The sequence below is a fragment of the Zootoca vivipara genome, chromosome 2 (genome assembly GCF_963506605.1).
Source record: "Zootoca vivipara chromosome 2, rZooViv1.1, whole genome shotgun sequence".
NCBI classification, from domain to species: domain Eukaryota; kingdom Metazoa; phylum Chordata; class Lepidosauria; order Squamata; family Lacertidae; genus Zootoca; species Zootoca vivipara.
Window position 1 is genome coordinate 101,455,441 of NC_083277.1, and position 17,834 is coordinate 101,473,274.

At 42.8% G+C, this 17,834-nt stretch overlaps 1 protein-coding gene across 2 annotated transcripts in view; it reads right to left on the bottom strand.

Moving 5' to 3' along the window:
* Positions 1-17,243, bottom strand: part of KCNJ16 (potassium inwardly rectifying channel subfamily J member 16) — a 52,491-nt gene extending 35,248 nt beyond the window's left edge. The window contains exons 1-2 of one of the 2 annotated variants that reach the window (XM_035104071.2): positions 17,136-17,243; positions 16,771-16,809 (exon numbers count right to left, since the gene is read on the bottom strand). The gene's annotated coding sequence lies outside the window, so the exon portion shown is untranslated. Of the gene's footprint in view, positions 1-61; positions 1,183-16,770; positions 16,810-17,135 lie in introns of those variants that run through there. The other variant, XM_035104072.2, reaches the window with a different exon arrangement.
* Positions 17,244-17,834: the final 591 nt, after the last annotated feature.

Here is a 17,834-nt window from a genome sequence, read left to right on the forward strand (position 1 = left end):
ATTTGCTGTATTTACAGAAACAAAACAATAATTACTTGTAAGAAGAGAAACTGAATGTTACCTGCTGCAGCATGCATATGGGAATTCATAGCCCTGGTCTCTGGCATGACAAACAAGCTGGTTTTTTCCCCCTTGTATTTTGCTAGTAGGTACAATCCCTCCCTCTTTCATATTGTTAAACAAACATCACATGCCTGGAAACACTCTGAAAGTATTCCTGAAAAAATGACCTATTCAAGGAGTAGACTTGAAGAGCACCAGTGTGGTCAGCTGGTGAACCCTACAGCTGGGTTCAGATACCTGATGACGAATAGCCTTGAAGCAGTTAGCCTAATTTTCCCTGCCGCATAATGGAAGTAATAACAATAACCTCCGGAGCAAGGAAAATGATAAAGAGACCTAGGCCACCTTGAAAACGTGCAACTTCATTGGAGTACAGACTCAGTTTTATTCATTGCTGCAGTTCAGGTAGCTGGAAGGAAGAAGATATATCACCCACTTGCTTAACTGAAATGCTGCTACATAAAAACCAGCTCAGAAGGAAAGCTGATGAAGTTTCAGAACAAGGAAACTATATCATGAAAAAGCTCAGATTACTGTTTAGAGGCGGGAAGGTAAACGGTGTTTCCGTGCGCTGCTCTGGTTCGCCAGAAGCAGCTTTGTCATGCTGGCCACATGACCCAGAAGCTGTCTGTGGACAAACGCCGGCTCCCTCGGCCTATAGAGCGAGATGAGTGCCACAACCCCAGAGTCGGACACAACTGGACCTGATGGTCAGGGGCCCCTTTACCTATAGGGACCCAGGTGGCGCTGTGGGTTAAACCACAGAGTCTAGGGCTTGCTGATCAGAAGGTCGGTGGTTCGAATCCCTGCAACGGGGTGAGCTCCCAGCTCCTGCCCACCTAGCAGTTCGAAAGCACGTCAAAGTGCAAGTAGATAAATAGGGACCGCTCTGGCGGGAAGGTAAATGGCATTTTCGTGTGCTGCTCTGGTTCGCCAGAAGCAGCTTTGTCATGCTGGCCACATGACCCGGAAGCTGTCTGCGGACAAACGCCGGCTCCCTCGGCCTATAGACACGGCTGGACCTGATGGTCAGGGGCCCCTTTACCTTTACTGTTTAGAGGCACTTTGTATATGCCAGAGCCCAGAAGCACCACCACCAGCTGTGCTCTGCTGCCAGTATCTATAACACATGGAATAACAAAATAAAAAAATTCCTTCAGTAGCACCTTAAAGACCAACTAAGTTTATATTTTGGTATGAGCTTTCGTGTGCATGCACACTTCCTCAGATACACACATGCACACGAAAGCTCATACCAAAATATAAACTTAGTTGGTCTTTAAGGTGCTACTGAAGGAATTTTTTTATTTTGCTTCGACTCAGACCAACACGGCTACCTACCTGTAACATGGAATAACATACCTTCTGACTTTTCTCTGATGAATAGAGGGACATCCTACCGGTATTTAATAATAATAATAATAATAATAATAATAATAATAATACCCCCGCCCATCTGACTAGGTTGCCCCAACCACTCTGGGTGGCTTCCAACATAATTAAACATAAAAAAAACTTCTCTAGGCAGAGCTGCCTTCAGATGTCTTCTAAAAGTTGTATAGTTATTTATCTCCTTGTTTCAGGGGGGGGGGGAGTCACATATGGAGATACCCTCCAACATTTCTCCGATGAAAATAGGGACATCCTACCATACCCTCCAACGTTTCTACGGTGAAAATAGGGACGTCTTAAGGAAAAGCAGGACAGTCCAGGATCAAATCAGAAACCAAGATGGCTTCTGTAAATCCGGGACAGTCCCCATAAAATGGGGGGCACTTGGAGGGTCTCCCATCTGTGGTGGGAATGTATCACCTTCTCATAGAGCCTCTAGCCATGTCGAGCAGCAGCCATTTGACATTGTTACAACCAAAGGTTAAGGGTGCAAAATGGAGGGAGGTCTGGCATGTGCTCTGGGGTGAGCACTGACCTGGTGGGGTCATGTGGCAAGGAGGAAGAATTCTTCCCAGTCCTTTGTTGCAGAGCCACAGTATGAGCCTGTAAATGTGTCCAGAAGTTGGGAGGCAGCGGATCCCTCCTGCCTTAGGGAACTTCTCTCGGTTAATTGGGCTGATCTATTGCTTGCAACTTTCCTATTCTACTCCATTTTGAATAAATGGAATAAATTCACCACAGTATGGTTCTCTATGAGTCTATGGGTGTGCTTGGAAGACAACCACGAATCTGAACTGTTTGTCTGTCGCAGTTCAGATCCGCTCACAAGCTTTTCATTCTTCCTTCTTCCTCAGCCCTCCTCGTGAAACCAGAGTAAACTGTTTGCACAGCATTTCATGGATGCTGTAAACCCACCAAATGGAACATTTTGTCCCTATAATCTCAGGTAATGCAGGATTCTTAAGCTATGCAAGAGAGGTGCGTTGAGTGACAGCGACTGGACTAGATTCTGAAAATGTTGGAGCAAACTCAAGCTGCAGGGAGAAAGTGGTGGGGGGTGGGGAGATGCTTCTGCAGAGGGATAGAAGATGGGAAGGAAGAGGAGATGGGTCTCTGAAGTTTGTATTCTCCCTCAGTGGCCAGAATACAGCTGCTTGCCATCTCTTCTTTTTTCATATGTTGCATCCTGGCACAGTAGGATGAGCCTCCAGGCAGCTTCCTCTCTTTCTTCCCTTAGCCAACTTCACTGGAGGCTCACATTAAAAAACCGTGTCAGAGACATGTGTCATGTAAACCCATGTAATGAACTTTTCCACACATTATGCTTGCTCACTTGGGGGGAAAAGTCCTGCCCACTTTGGCACTTCACCTTTGCGATGTTTGCAACCTTCCATGACTTGGAGGGCAAAATTATGAAATGTATATACAGTACTGGAAATGTGAACAAATGTGCATACAGAGGTACCTCGGTTTATGAACACAATTGGTTCCGGAAGTCTGTTCATAAACTGAAGCGAACTTTCCCATTGAAAGTAATGTAAAGTGGATTAATCTGTTCCAGACGGTCCGCGGAGTACTTAAACTGAAGCGTTCATAAACTGAAGCGAACTTTCCCATTGAAAGTAATGGAAAGTGGATTAATCCGTTCCAGACGGGTCCGCGGAGTACTCAACCTGAAGTGTACTTAACCCAAAGCATGGGTGTAATTGGTTCCGGAAGTCTGTTCATAAACTGAAGCGTTCATAAACCGAAGCGAACTTTCCCATTGAAAGTAATGGAAAGTGAATTAATCCGTTCCAGATGGGTTCGCGGCGTTCGTAAACCGAAAATCCATAAACCGAGGTGTTCGTAAACCGAGGTTCCACTGTACACATTTTCCTGAGGACTCCTTTAAGAAAGAAAGAAATCCACCGCTTGTCACCTCTCTGCTTGCAGACCCACAATGAAACACTAAAATATCTTCCTTCACACACACACACACTCACACACACACACACTCACACACACACACAGTGGTACCTCTGGTTATGAACTTAATTCGTTCTGGAGGTCCGTTCTTAACCTGAAACTGTTCTTAACCTGAGGTACCACTTTAGCTAATGGGGACACCAGTGCACGATTTCTGTTCTCATCCTGAGGTAAAGTTCTTAACCCGAGGTACTACTTCTGGGTTCGTAACCCAAGGTGTTTGTAACCCAAGGTATCACTGTATAGGATATGAAAACCTAACAAGCAGGAGCAATGCAAATATATCACACAATAGTACTTCAGAAAATAAAAAGTTAATTCAATTTTTAAAGTAAACAACCAAACCCCCAAAACATATTAAAACATGTTTATGAAAAATGCATTGAAACTGAGAGCAGCCTCGCTGAGTTAACGTAAGTAGTAAAATTCACAGTAAAAAGTCTGTAAAACAGCAGGCATAACAACGTAACAGTGAATAATATAACCCTCTTAACAGAAACAAACCCATGTCAAGTAACAACTTCAGCACCACTGACTATACATTCTCAGGCATAACGTCTTCTCTCCTCCTACAAAAGGAACAAGGATTCGAACCCGGTTCTCTACAGTTCCAACTGGTTGGTACTTATTAGTTTTTTGTAGGCTTCCGCCCACAAGGAACGTGTAGGCAAGTCCACTTAATTGCACAATACTTGAAGGCTTGCCTGGTGCCCCCCTTAATATCCTTTTGGTGCCAGCAAATCCTTGCTTTTAATTTATTTCCCCAGGGGGCGGGGGACACACCAAGATTGTGGAACACCTTGTCCTTTGCTGTTCACATGACTCTTTCACATTTTTTGTCAGCTGGTGGAGACTTTCCTACACCAGCAGACTTTTGCTGAACAGCTTTAGGTAAGAGTCTGCGTTGATGACTATTTCGATATGTCCTGCCTGTCTGTACTTTATTGATACATTTCATTGTGGTTTTGATTTTCACAAGCTGCCTTGCATGGGGTGTATGCCTCCGAAAGTGTCGGCGCCAGAAGATGGGACTAATGTTTGAAAGACCTTTGGTTTAGACAAGCAGAAGAACTGAATACTATTAGCAGAAGTGATCTCTGCCAGCTTCAGCAGCAAGCGAATAAGGTTGTCAGAGATGGATTCTTGAATGTCTAGGCTTCAGGCATGATCAGGTGATAAAAACCACTCCTGAGACAGGCAGGGACTATCAGGTTCATGTTCTCTCAGAACCTGTTGTTCAGATGTGAAAGGGGATAAGATTTTCAGTTGATTATAGGTTTGGATCAGTGGCATTCGTCACCAAGTTGTTGCCACCGGTCATTTCAAATTTATTGTTTTAACGTTTAAATGAATGGGGGGGGGGAATCCCATGTATTTGTAATTGTTCTGAAAAATTTGGCTAACTCTTAAAATGTCTTCCAAGATAAGCAATTTTGCATGCCCATGTGTCCACGCCATACCTATGATGAGTCAGGCAGGCTTATTTAACACCTATTGTAAAAATAGGTATTACGATGGCCATTTTTAATCCAAGGTTTCACTTGAGAAGAGAGGGCTGTGAAACTCTGGGGATGGCTGTTATATATAACAAATTTTAACTTGGCTTCCTTTTATTTCTCTCTCTCAGTGTAACAGGTAACGAAAGAAAGAAAGAAAGAAAGAAAGAAAGAAAGAAAGAAAGAAAGAAAGAAAGAAAGAAAGAAACCGCAGGCACAACATACGAAAGGTCTCAAACAGAGGGAAACAAACTGTTTCTTCCCTTGATCCAAATAATTATCTTCCTGTCATTTTCCTTCCGAACGGAAGGCACTGTACTGCCATTTATTTGTCTCCTATATTTCATACAAACTATGTTCCTTTTTCTAAAGGAAGGAAGAAAACATGGATTGGTAAAAGAGCTATAGGTATAATTGGCCTCCTTTTAATACCAGATAATAATAATAATAATAATAATAATAATAATAATAATAATAATTTTAAAAAAACAACTACTATCTAGGTGACCTTTAGATGATGAGCAGATGGTGGTTATTACTGACACCCCCTGCCTTGTTTGTGATTCTATATGCATCTGAACTCATTCTCCAACCTTCTCAACCGCTATTTTCAGACTCCAGAACTCCATGCCCAAATAAGGTCCATTTCTAATTATTTGCTGTCTAATACTTTTTAAAAAGTCAGGCCTTTTGCCCTTAAGCTTGTGTCAGAATTGTTCTTAGTTGGTTGTTTTGATCAATGTTTCACCAGTCTTGTTTTAACTATTTTTATTCTGTACTATATTGTCATTTTATGATATTTTGTGGGTTTTCTGTTGTTGTTTTCCACCTCAACTATTATTTTCAGGCAAGGTAAAATTCAAGTTTACCACGTAACTATGAGTAAGTCCCATTTGTTGAATGGGACCTTTGTCCACCTCTCCTTAAGCTACAACAGGCATGAAAACTCACTGCTACTTTAGCTCAGGAGTCAAGTGTGCCATTCAAGGATAAAAGCATCATGCGGCCACTCACATCCCACTGCGTTTGGTTTTCTCTCCATGTCCAAGGACTCATTGACCACATTAAATAAAACTCCCAGCTCACATCTCCTATTCATCATTCTGTTGTAGCAGCCTTGTAAACAATGGGTTTGATTGCCTTTTCTATCTGCGCAATTTTATTATCAGTCAGTCGAAACTTCGTGTATACACACTGTGGATTGTCAAGGGGTGAAATGTTATTGACATTTAACACCTAAAATCTAATGTCAATTTGCTTTATATTTGTGCCAAGTGTAGGCGTTGGCATTCATTTTGTACAAACCATTTATCAGTCTGCAGCCTCGAGCAAAGATTAACACCTGGGAAAAGGATAACTGTTTTAATGCACAAATATTATCAATTCAGTTCTGTGGTCAAAGGCGTGGTAGATGAAGTCACAAAGTGATAAAGATGTAGCATAGTCTCGGGTGAACAGCGTCAACAGCTAAAAAAACCAAGAAGGGGTGAAGGACGGAACATTTTACACGTTCAGTGAGATGGAATGGCTTTCCACTGAGTTGCATAATAGGCTATTTCTGCTCAACAACTTTGGAAAAAGATTACACCAATATTTGTAGGCACCACTGAGACCTTTTGTATGAATCAATTAGATCCTAACCTTTCATATTACTTGTATTCCTATTTTTACACGTGTTATTTTTAAACTGTGTGTCAATTTGAGTTTCTTTACAGACTTATTTGCATGACCCCTTTGTCGTTTACATTCTGTCGGCGGTGAGCCCTTTTAAAGCTCAATTTTCCAGTAAAGTATTAAGGCCCAATCCAGCCACCAATAAAGTCAACGGATCTTAGTAGTGATGAACTTTGGGAAGGAACGGTACTTCAGTTCAGAAGTGGGAGACTTCTTGGACTCCATCACCAACCAGCCCCAGCCCTCGTGGCCAACGGTCAGGGATACCACAACATATGGAGGGCCATAGGTTTCCCACACTAACTATACAACGGCAGTGCTAATCTGATGATGACACATAGGTTACAGAATTAATTCTGATATTACTGAAACTGCATGTTTAAATGCTGCAAGTTAAAACAGTGAGCAAAAGCTTACCCATGAAAAGCTAGCAAAAAAGGAAGAAGGGTATTTTTGATCTGCAGGAGCAAGTCCTTCTTCTTCATTCTAAAGTGGTGCAGGCCCAAGAAGTTTGCATTGCATTATTATTTTTCTTAACCAATACATTGGTCTTTCGAATCAAAGCCCACGACAGGGAAAGCTCATAGCAGATTTTGTTTCTGAAAAAACTGCACCTTTGTTTCTTTTCTTTTTCTCTGCAATGATTTTTATTAAGTTTTTCCGTTTCTATGTTCATTGTATTTTCCATTTCTATATCCATTCCTTATTCCTTTAACATTTATCATGGCTTTACATATACTTAAATTTCCAATTGAATAAAAAAAGGGGGGGAAAAACAAGAAAAAGAAAAAATCCACAAAGCTAGAAATTTCATTGAATTTTAAAATAATGCATACATGCTTAACCAAGAAACTTCTGGGAACTTCTGCTCTCATATAGGTGAAGCAGCATTCTCTAACCAAATATTGCAACATATTAGGCAAGGCTATGTCCTCGGATGCCCTCCAAAAAAACACATTGGCATAAGAATGTGTAAAGTAAATTTCACTCCTCTGGAGCTATAATACAGGCTCCATTTAGTTCTATCAACAAATAAGCAGGATGTTTAGCTACTCCCGAGTCTATACCCTGACAGATTTTAGGAGTAGGCGCTATCCTTTCAGCACCATAATAGCAAGCAAGCCACGATAAACACAACATTGACACATACATTATTATGTGCAGATCTCTTTAGAGCCTGGAAAAGAGAGGCCTTCACAGCCGGAGAATGAAAGCTTATCACATGCTGAGAAGCTGATGAGCAACAGTGAATCTCAAAACATTGTTTCATCCTCAGCAATCCTTTTAGCCTAAATAGCTAAAAGTCAAAAAGGAAAAAAGGAAATTCAAGAAACCTTGAGCAAATTAAAATGTTTTCACCTGATACCCAAATGAAGAAATATGGACAGTGTCCTTACTGGGGAGGAGTTCCAAAGATGATCGAACCTTGAAAGACTGAATAATAGTAATAAATAATAATAACAATAATAATTATTATTATTTACTTATACCCCGCCCATCTGACCAGGCCTCCCCAGCCACTCTGGGTGGCTTCCAACAGAATATCAAAAACACAATCAAACATCAAACATTAAAAACCTTCCCTAAACAGGGCTGCCTTCAGATCTCTTCTAAAAGTCAGATAGTTGTATATTTCCTTGACATCTGATGGGAGGGCGTTCCACAGGGCAGGTACCACTACCGAGAAGGCCCTCTGCCTGGTTCCCTGTAACCTCACTTCTCGTAGTGAGGGAGCCGCCAGAAGGCCCTCGGAGCTGGACCTCAGTGTCTGGGCTGAACGATGTGGGTGGAGATGCTCCTTCTGGGAGAGGGCCATAGGTGATCATAATACAATAAAAGTATTCTGGATCAAACCAAAGGCCCATATACCCCAGCATCCTTTTTATCAGAATGGCCAATCAGATGCCTGTGTGAAACCATAGCTCACTGGCAGAGAATCTGCCTTGCATGCAGGAGATCCTACTGTTGGTCACTGTAGACAATACTGAGCTAGATAGACCAAAGGCCTAAATTCCTATGAACCACAACTGAAAAGGACCCCTCTCTGCCTTGCTCCAAATGGAGGGGCTGGTAGGGAATAGGGACACCAAGTAGGGCCTCTGAGGTTGATCTCAGTAACTGAGCAGATTCACGTGGGAAGAAGCAGTCTTTAAGCTATCCTGGTTCCAACCTGCTTAGGTTCTTAATCTTGTCCGGAAATGGACTGGCAGATGAGGTAGCTGTTCCAAAACTAGAGTGAGATGCACCAAACACTTAGGCCCAGTTAATTATTGTGCTGATATATTCTGACATTTCCAAACAGTCTTCAAAGACAGCCCTTATGTACAACACACACTGAAATAATCTAAACAAGAAGCTCCCAGGACACAGATAATAGTGGCCCGGCAATCTATGTCTTTGAAGGATTTCAACTGGCACACCAGTCGCAACTGACAAAAAATACTTCAAGTTATCAAAGCCACTATTTCTTGAAGCTAAGATATCTTTCTTTTCAGTAGCAGCAGCTCCATATAAATAAACTGCCTGGTCCTCCTAGCCTTCAGATCTAATCCACATTCTATAAATGTTATTCATTAACATGAATGGGGAGACGCTTTTCCATCGGTATATACTCAGCTTCAGTATAGACCAGATGGGTGGATAGTGATTTCTTACTTATTGAAATTAACTGCCATAGATAAGAAGAAATGAGAATAGCTAGGATGGAGTTTTCCAATGCAAAGCATGGCCTAACTAAAAATATTAATATGAGCATCACCCGGCTCAAAATATAAATTATGTTCATATGAATGAGCTTTATTAAACTGATGCGATTGTTATGGTAAGGTAAACATATGCAGTCAAGGAGACTAAATTGCACAAAGCAGGTTGGTCTAATCTGTGTTTAATCTTCCTATTTTCCATTGCCTTGTTTCAAGCTCTGAGCAAAATGTGTTTGACAAGCTTCACTGACAGATGTTGCAGGGGATCTGTTTTAACAATCGGTTGCCCTATTTGCAGTATCTGGTATCAAGAGGAAATTTTCCACTAAGTTAACTAGCCATGTTCACTTATTTGCATTGCTCTGCAATCGTGTGTGTGTGTGTGGTGTATATCTACTTTCTATTTGTGAAAGCATAAGTTGATCTGCGGTGAGAAAGAGGCTGCGAAGAAGATGGCCCTGCTTTTCAACAGAGGCTTTGCTGATAGGGTATTTGGTCCAAACTTTAGGGAACCTACTGAAATATCGACAACCCTGCAGCTAAGGGCCAAAGCAGATGTGACATTTGTATTTTCACAACAGCCCTATGAGGTTGATTAGACATAGAGATAATGATTGGCCTGAGATCACTCAGCGAACTTGACGACAGTAGGGATTTGAACCTCAGCCCCTACAGTCCTAGCCTGATATTATTTATCCACAACACAACACTGGCTTTACTGTGTGATTTGTGAGCAGGTTTGTTGTGAGCAGATTTGTGAATGACCTCAGAATTTCAGATCTAAAAGCCATTCCACCTCTTGCATTAGATAGCATGCATACAATGTGCTATATGCTTCTGTAAAAATGCAATGTATTAGCATGACAAAGAAGCCTTCCCCCTCACCCCCAACATGCATTAAAGACTCTGGGGTTACGCGCTCATCTCGCATTATTGGCCGAGGGAGCCGGCGTATAGCTTCCAGGTCATGTGGCCAGCATGACAAAGCCGCTTCTGGCAAACCAGAGCAGCACATGGAAACGCCGTTTACCTTCCCGCTGTAGCGGTTCCTATTTATCTACTTGCACTTTGATGTGCTTTCAAACTGCTAGGTTGGCAGGAGCTGGGACCAAGCAACGGGAGCTCACCCCGTCACGGGGATTCGAACCGCCGACCTTCTGATCGGCAAGCCCTAGGCTCTGTGGCTTAACCCACAGCGCCACCTGTTAGAGATCTGCAATTGGCTGTGGTTCTCCAGAAGTGCCCACTCAGTAGCCCATATTGACTTCACTGATAACAGATGGAAGTGGCCCCAGCTTTAGGGGGTGCAGTCATACCTGCCCAGTGTTGTTGTGGGTGGGGGTGTACAACAAAACCACAACAACTACTTCTCTATTGTGTTTGAGGGCATGGAGAAGGCATGGAAAACCTCACCGAGAGGAGGATATCGAAACACATTTCGAATAACCACACCCACCCTTGTGGGCTGAAGATCAGGCATCCCCAAACTGCGGCCCTCCAGATGTTTTGGCCTACAACTCCCATGATCCCTAGCTAACAGGACCAGTGGTCGGGGAAGAGGGGAATTGTAGTCCAAAACATCTGGAGGGCCGAAGTTTGGGGATGCCTGATCTAGAATATGTCTGGATTAAAAGCAGCACATTGAGGATGACTGCAAAGAATTCTGCATTGTGTATGTCAAATAAACTACTGCTTTGTGCTCTAAATGTGTAAGTGTGTACACTGTCAGCGTTGGTTTATTTTAATGAGCGCAAACGCTTTCAGCAGAAGCTTCTTTTGCTGCAAAATATTCCAATCAGCTCTGCCACAGCAACAGGAGCGAAACTGGCACAGCTATTATAATGGCATTTTTGCCCGAGGGAAAGAGCAGCAGCAAGGAATAGATCCCTCCTCTATTAGACTAAATGAGAAAGACAAGACAGTATGTGATTTCTATGATGATGAGTAAATCCCTTAAAAATCCCTTTGACTGTCCACAGCACAGCCAGCTGTTCTATCTCAATCTCTCGACCCCTTAACAAGGCTGATTGGGATCATGCATTGTGGGTGCCTCTATAAGTTATAAAGTACAAAAAAGCAAAGTAACAATAAAATCCTGCCAACCTTAACAATATTTTTTTCCAGCAGTTAAAGGGATGACCCCCAACAAACATTACAGCTGCATAATCTCCATTGATTTTAAGTAACTTTCATTTCAGTGCATGGATAGCTCAGTTGGTTGCAGTGTGGTGTTAATAATGCCAAGGTTGCAGTTTCAATCCCTGTATGGGGCAGCTGCGTTGATGGGGTTGGACTAGATGCTCCTCAGGGTCCCTTCCATTTCTACAATTCTATGATTTCATGTCAAGTCCTGCGGGAGCCCTGTTTCCAGAATGTAGGCTGTGATTCAGGATTTCAAAGCCCCAAAGACCAAGTCTATTGACAAGAATTGCAACAATTTAGAACCATTTTTGAGTTGACTTAATTTTAATTTGCATAGCAAATAAACATCATCAACGCTTGACAGCTACTGAACTATCATTATTGCACAATTACTTTGAAAGAAAGAAAGAAAGTACAATAGACTAATAGATTAGACGCGGAATATTTCATTTCATTTTTCTCCCTGCACCCCCCCTCCCTTTTTTTCTTTTGCTGGAATGATTGCATAAGAATTATCTTTTACTGGCAGCCAGTAATTTCACTAGAAGTTAGAATTCTCTGTTACTATCAAGTGTCAGATGATTCTGTTCATAAATTATGTGATGGAGCCTACTTCTTTCCCCCTCCCTCAAAAAATGACATTTTTGATCAAGAATGATTATTTCCTCTAGGGGAAAGATTGCTTGTGACTACATCAAGATGACTATTTTAAGTTGAGGAGCTTGTCAGGAAAGCTTCATTTGAAGAGGGCAAGAAAGAGTTTAAAACTTTAAAAAAAATATCAAGATTATGTCGTTTTCTCATGTTCACCAGAACACATGGTGGGGAATTGTTCTTCACCAGAGAATGAAGAGATGTGGTAGACTCCTGTATCAAAGTCCAGAGAAGAGAATTCACCCCCTAAAAGAGGCTTCTGTATACAGATGGCATCCCAGATCAGGTCTAGTCAACTGGTAGTCTCTTACCCACTTGCCAGATCCAGCCTACTTACCACAGTGTGATAAAAAAACATGGCAACAAGCTATTAAAAATTAAAATGCCAGAGCGGGGCTGCATTGTTTCCAAAGCTGAGAAAGTTTTGGCACCTCATCCTTACAAGCACCATTTTCCAAACTCAGCATTCATGTCGGTGCTATTAAATGTGAGAAAGGACATTTGCCGTTTGACCTTATATAGCCTTCCTAGAGATCATTTCGCAAGCCATCTGTTCCATGAGGCAGCAACTGTTCATCAAATCACGAGCATTCAAATTGCTAAATATACCCCCAGGCAGACAGGCAAGTGTGAAATCCCGCTCTTTTGGCATGGACTGTTCTGCCTACGGCTCATCTATTAAGAAGTGCTTCAGAGGCTACTTTTTATTGGCGATCACTGGCTTTTATGGACTTTGGGTTAACAGCCAGGTCAAGGCACTTTCGCCTAGATGCCTCTTGGAAGTGACATTGCTATGGATCTCAACAGCCCAAGAGACACTTCCTCAAAAGTAAGACCCACTGAATTCAGTGGGTTCCACCTAACTGGGTTCAGAAAGGCCTATTGTGCATATCAATGAAAAAGATGGGGCAGTTGAAGCTACTTTTAAACATTTCTGTTCAGATCACTTGCAAGTTGACACCAGTCTAGTCTATGCAGACTCAGAAGGCAGAATCCTAAGATGATAGAATGGACTGGAGTACAGATGGAGAAAGCTGTTGTATTGCTTTCCCACTATTATGCTTGCTGCAAGATGGGAGAGGAAGAGGCCAACTGTAAGGGTGACTCCCTACAGGGAGCCAGCCCCCATCATCCTAACGTCCAGTGCAGTGGGTCTGAAGCAGCCAGGGGGGAAGGGAGAGACTCGGAGGGAGAGAGCAGCAATGGGAAAGCCCAGGGGAGGAGAGATGTAGGCAAGGGCTCTGGGATGCTGGAGAGCCATTGCACCACTTTGGCCAGGAGGAGGCTGAGAGGGCATCGTTCCTTCCGGCGCAAGAGTTAAGGAGAGCATTGTGACGCAGGTCAAGGGGGAGGCGTTTTGGGGTGCCCCGACTACTTTGCTTGCATAGGAACAGACGTACGCCATTGCCGGATTCTGGTTTGGACTGAGAGGTCATGTTTTAAGCGATCTCTGCACTGTAAATACCATGCACAATAAAAGTCTTTAAAGACAAACAGGACTCAAGCAGAGTTACTCTAGAGTAGCCACGAAGACCCTCTGACACCAACCAAACAGGGAGAAATGTCCTATCCCAGTTTGTTCTTTGCTGTACTAGTTTCTTATTTTTTTTCCTTTAAAAAAAATGAAGAATGTTAAAAGGTGATTCCCCCCCCCCCAACCACTACCTGAACTGATCCAGCCAATTTTATCACCTCAGCACTCTTATTTCGCCACTCAATTAGCACCTCATTCTGCCGAATGTGAATCCCAAATCACGGATAGGGAAAAGAGGAAAGGTCAACAGCAGAAAACTGTTAAGTTGGCCCAAACCCATTTCCTGGAAGTAAGCACCACTGAAACCAGTGCAATCTGCTTCTGAGTAGATTTCTATAAGCTTGCCCTGTCTACAGTGGAAAATGTGAATGAAGTGAGACTGAATGAAGTGAGACTGTGGTGGCCCAGAAAAGAGACGGTTCATGAAGAAACAAAAAGGACTTAGAAGGTCAAGCCTACCTAAAAGTCTCTGCTTTGAAGCAGGGCTGTTCCAAGACATTTCGTAGCCTGAAGCACTGCAGAAAATGGTGTTCCCACCCCACCCCCAGGACAGAGTCACACTGGACAGAATTGGCTTTAAAGGAATATTTTCTTTCTGAAAAGTAGGTAGAAGAGTAATGATTTTCACTGCTGCCCTGAATCTTTTCATAGAAAGTGGAGTGCTAACAGGTATAAAAGAGTAGAAGAGGAACCCATTTAAGGCACTAATGAATGATAGGAGTATGATACCATCTTTATCTTAAGTCACGTTTAATTTACCCAACAACTCACCTAGAATACAGATTGATGGTTGAGCTATATTAATTGACTTTTAAGAATTCTAAAGAGCTGGAGGAAAAACTCGCTGTTAACAGTTACTTTAATTCTGAAGGAAAAATTGCTTTCGAAATTACCCCTTTGGGTTTTATATGTGAATTCATAGCAGATTTATCCGAATCCACCCTTGACATAAAGCTTCAGCCGTCATTGTCACAGCAGGCAAGTTCTTATCAGTAGAACTCATCTTCTGTGTTGCTCACGCTCACAAACAGAAAGAATGCATGAGGAGAAAGGCGTTTCTGCCCCACTTTGCCCAAAATCATGCTGATTACCATGTTAGCTTTGAGTTGTACTTGACCTCTTTAGCTGCCAAGTGATGACCTACAAAGAACTTTTCTTATTTTCCCACACCAACAGCAATTACCCAGGACGGAACAAATGGGAGTGAAGATCCTGAAACCTAATGGGCTTTTCAAACCTAACGACGACTGTTGAAGACATTGCTTTAAATGGGCAGATAGCTTTTTGTTCAGTCCCCACCCACCCCCCTTCTGACCTACAGAGCAATTCAAGTTTGAAATGCATGTTTAAGAAGAGAGGCGCTGAGGCTCAGGCCTGTCCAGAAACCCTTTCCTCTGTCACTCAGAAGCCCCAACCACCACACCACCACCAGCAGGGACAGTCCACCCATGAGGAAAGGTGAGGAGACCACCTCAGGCAGCAGGATCTACAGAGACATCAGATTCCAGTGTAGAGCTTTACTCCCCTCCCCCCCTTGTTCCTGAGGTAGATCTTCTCTCACCCCTTCTTCCCTGAGAGGATGCCACTTTGTAGTTTGCCTCAGGTGCCAAAATATATTGAGCTGACCCTGTGCCTGAGGCAAGATGTCTGACTAATGGCTCCCAACACAGATCTAGGTTGGAAGGAGACCAGTAGCAATGCAGCTGCTTTGAGGGACACCCCCTTTTTCACTGAGAGCATATGTGAAAATTGGACTTTCCAGGAGGCGTTGTTACTGCTCTCCCTAGCTTTGGTTTTGGCTGTGTCTTTGGCTGACCCAAAGCCAAGTTGGAAGCCACGGACACTGAAGCCAGATTGTGATCTCCTGCTCCCTGTGGCCACCCAAGATGGCTCACCTCAGATTGCCACATGGCACATCTTTCTAGTCATTGTCCATCCCTCAGAATTTGCCGCCTGAGGAAGCTGCATCACTTTGCCTCATGGTAGGACTGGCCTTGCTCAGGTGCCCAAAGATTTCTGGGCAGCCATTCATAGAAGGCAAAATGGCAAAAAAGACTGATTCATTGTGCTGATTCATAGAAGGCAGGCAACACTAGAATTAGGCCTCATCTGCTCTATAGATTTAAAGTAGTATCATGCCACTTTAAACAGTCATTGATCCTCCCTGTCAAGTATCCCAGGAACTATAGTTTGTTAACGGTGCTGAGCATCATGAGGAGGCCCTTATTCCTCTCACAGAGTTACAAGGCTCAGACTTCCCTGGGAAGAGGGATGGAGAATCAGGAATTGTAACTCTGAGGAATAGGGGTCTCCACTAACTCTCCACAAATATTTCTCGAGGAGAGTTTCTGCACTGAGGCTTGCCTGTATGGGTTGTTAACTGTCCTGCCCACCCCTCAGCAAGAAAGAAAGAAAGAAAGAAAGAAAGAAAGAAAGAAAGAAAACATTAGGTCCCCATTGCAATGGAACATTTTCCCCCATGGAAAAATACCTACAGAGGAACACATATGGAAAATGTTAACATTGCCATTAGGATCTCACTCACATGAAGCCCTTGTTTTAGCATCACATCACAGTCTCTATTATTGTTTTCATTGCATTAGATTAGATTTCCTGCTTGCTCCTGATTATGAACCTTTCAAAAACCCATGTGGATTTCATATTCAAGCAGTTCTCAACTGATTTACTCCAAGAGTATCTGTGCGTAGAGGAAACACATTCCTTCAGAATCAATCCTATGTATTTAAGAGGCAGGTTTCCTCAGTATGCGTCTGTTTCCCACCATAAAATGTCCAGGATTACAGCAGCTTCCTTGTAAGAGCAAAGTCGATTTGCAGGTGAGAGAGATCCTCCTAATGGCAAGAGCTCAACTTCAGAGCTTTCAACCAGCCTGGTCCAAGAGACAAACCACTACAGATGCCAGGTAAATCAAATCAACAACGCCCTCCAAAACCTTTCATGTCAATCAAGGCGCTTGCCCTTTTCTCTGCGCTAAAACATTGCCTTCTTTTCCCCGGGAGAATATTGACAAAGTTTTGATGTTCTGCTGTTTCTTTATAGAGAATGCCACTCAGGAAAACACTGGTATTGGCGTCAAATTTATAGATGTAATAGGAGCAGCAATATCAAATATGAAGCCACTTACCATTGTCCCTTTGCTACCTCCACGCCTGCAATCATGAAACTGTAAAAGAAAACAAGGGTTGTGTTAAGGATCAGACATTTCCAAAGCCACAGCCTCCAAAGTCCCCAGTTAAACATTTACCCCAATTTGCAGCTGTAATCTAGCTCCAGGAATCTGCTTAGGTCGCTCCTGGCATCTTGAGAATCAGGTGACAGGCAGCCCGCTTGCTTGCCGCCATGCCCACCCCGTTAAAAAACCGTGTGCTGAAACATTCACAAAAGTCACTGGAGCACATTCAGGCTAGGATTTCAACACCCTGTGAAAAAGAGAAAGATTTCCTGGGTCAAGAAAAACAAAAATCCAACAACCATTCATAATACAAATACCTGGTTTGGTGTTACCTATTGAAAAGTCACTAAAGGGAAAAGTCATCTCAAAAGAGCTCTCTTTTTTATTCCTCTTTCTTTCCTCTGTTTGCCCTAAGTTGGAGTGGAAATTTCCAGAGCAGGCAAAAGGAAGGGGTTAAGCTACTATTAAGTAGGGTGGTGTATTAAATGGAACAGTTAATCAGTGCCAGGTCGGCTCCAGAAGGGGGAAAGCAAGAACCTTCAGACACTAAGTTCAGACATACCGCCAGTGCTTTTTTTTCTGGGGGGACGCAGGGGTACGCATACCCCTAAACATTTTGTGAACCTTTGTACTTTTGTCCATTAATTGTATTTATTTTTCCTGATTTGAACTATAAAATGGTGATTTCCTTAAGTCAAAATAAGAGTACCCCTAAACATTTTTTAAAGAAAAAAAAGCACTGCATACCTGCTAAAAACAATACATTTCCCAACACGCTAAGAGCTTGTTTTGTGCTTATGGCTCATTAATGGTGAACCACAGCTATGGTGTGAAGTGATATATAAATCCTAAAAATACAGTCAAACCTTGGTTGTCGAAAGTACTGTAATCCATTCCAAAAGCCCATTCGGCTTCCAAAATGTTTGACAACTGAGGGGCGGCTTCTGATTGAATCATAGAATCATAGAGCTGGAAGAGACCACAAGGGCCATCCAGTCCAACCCCCTGCCAAGCAC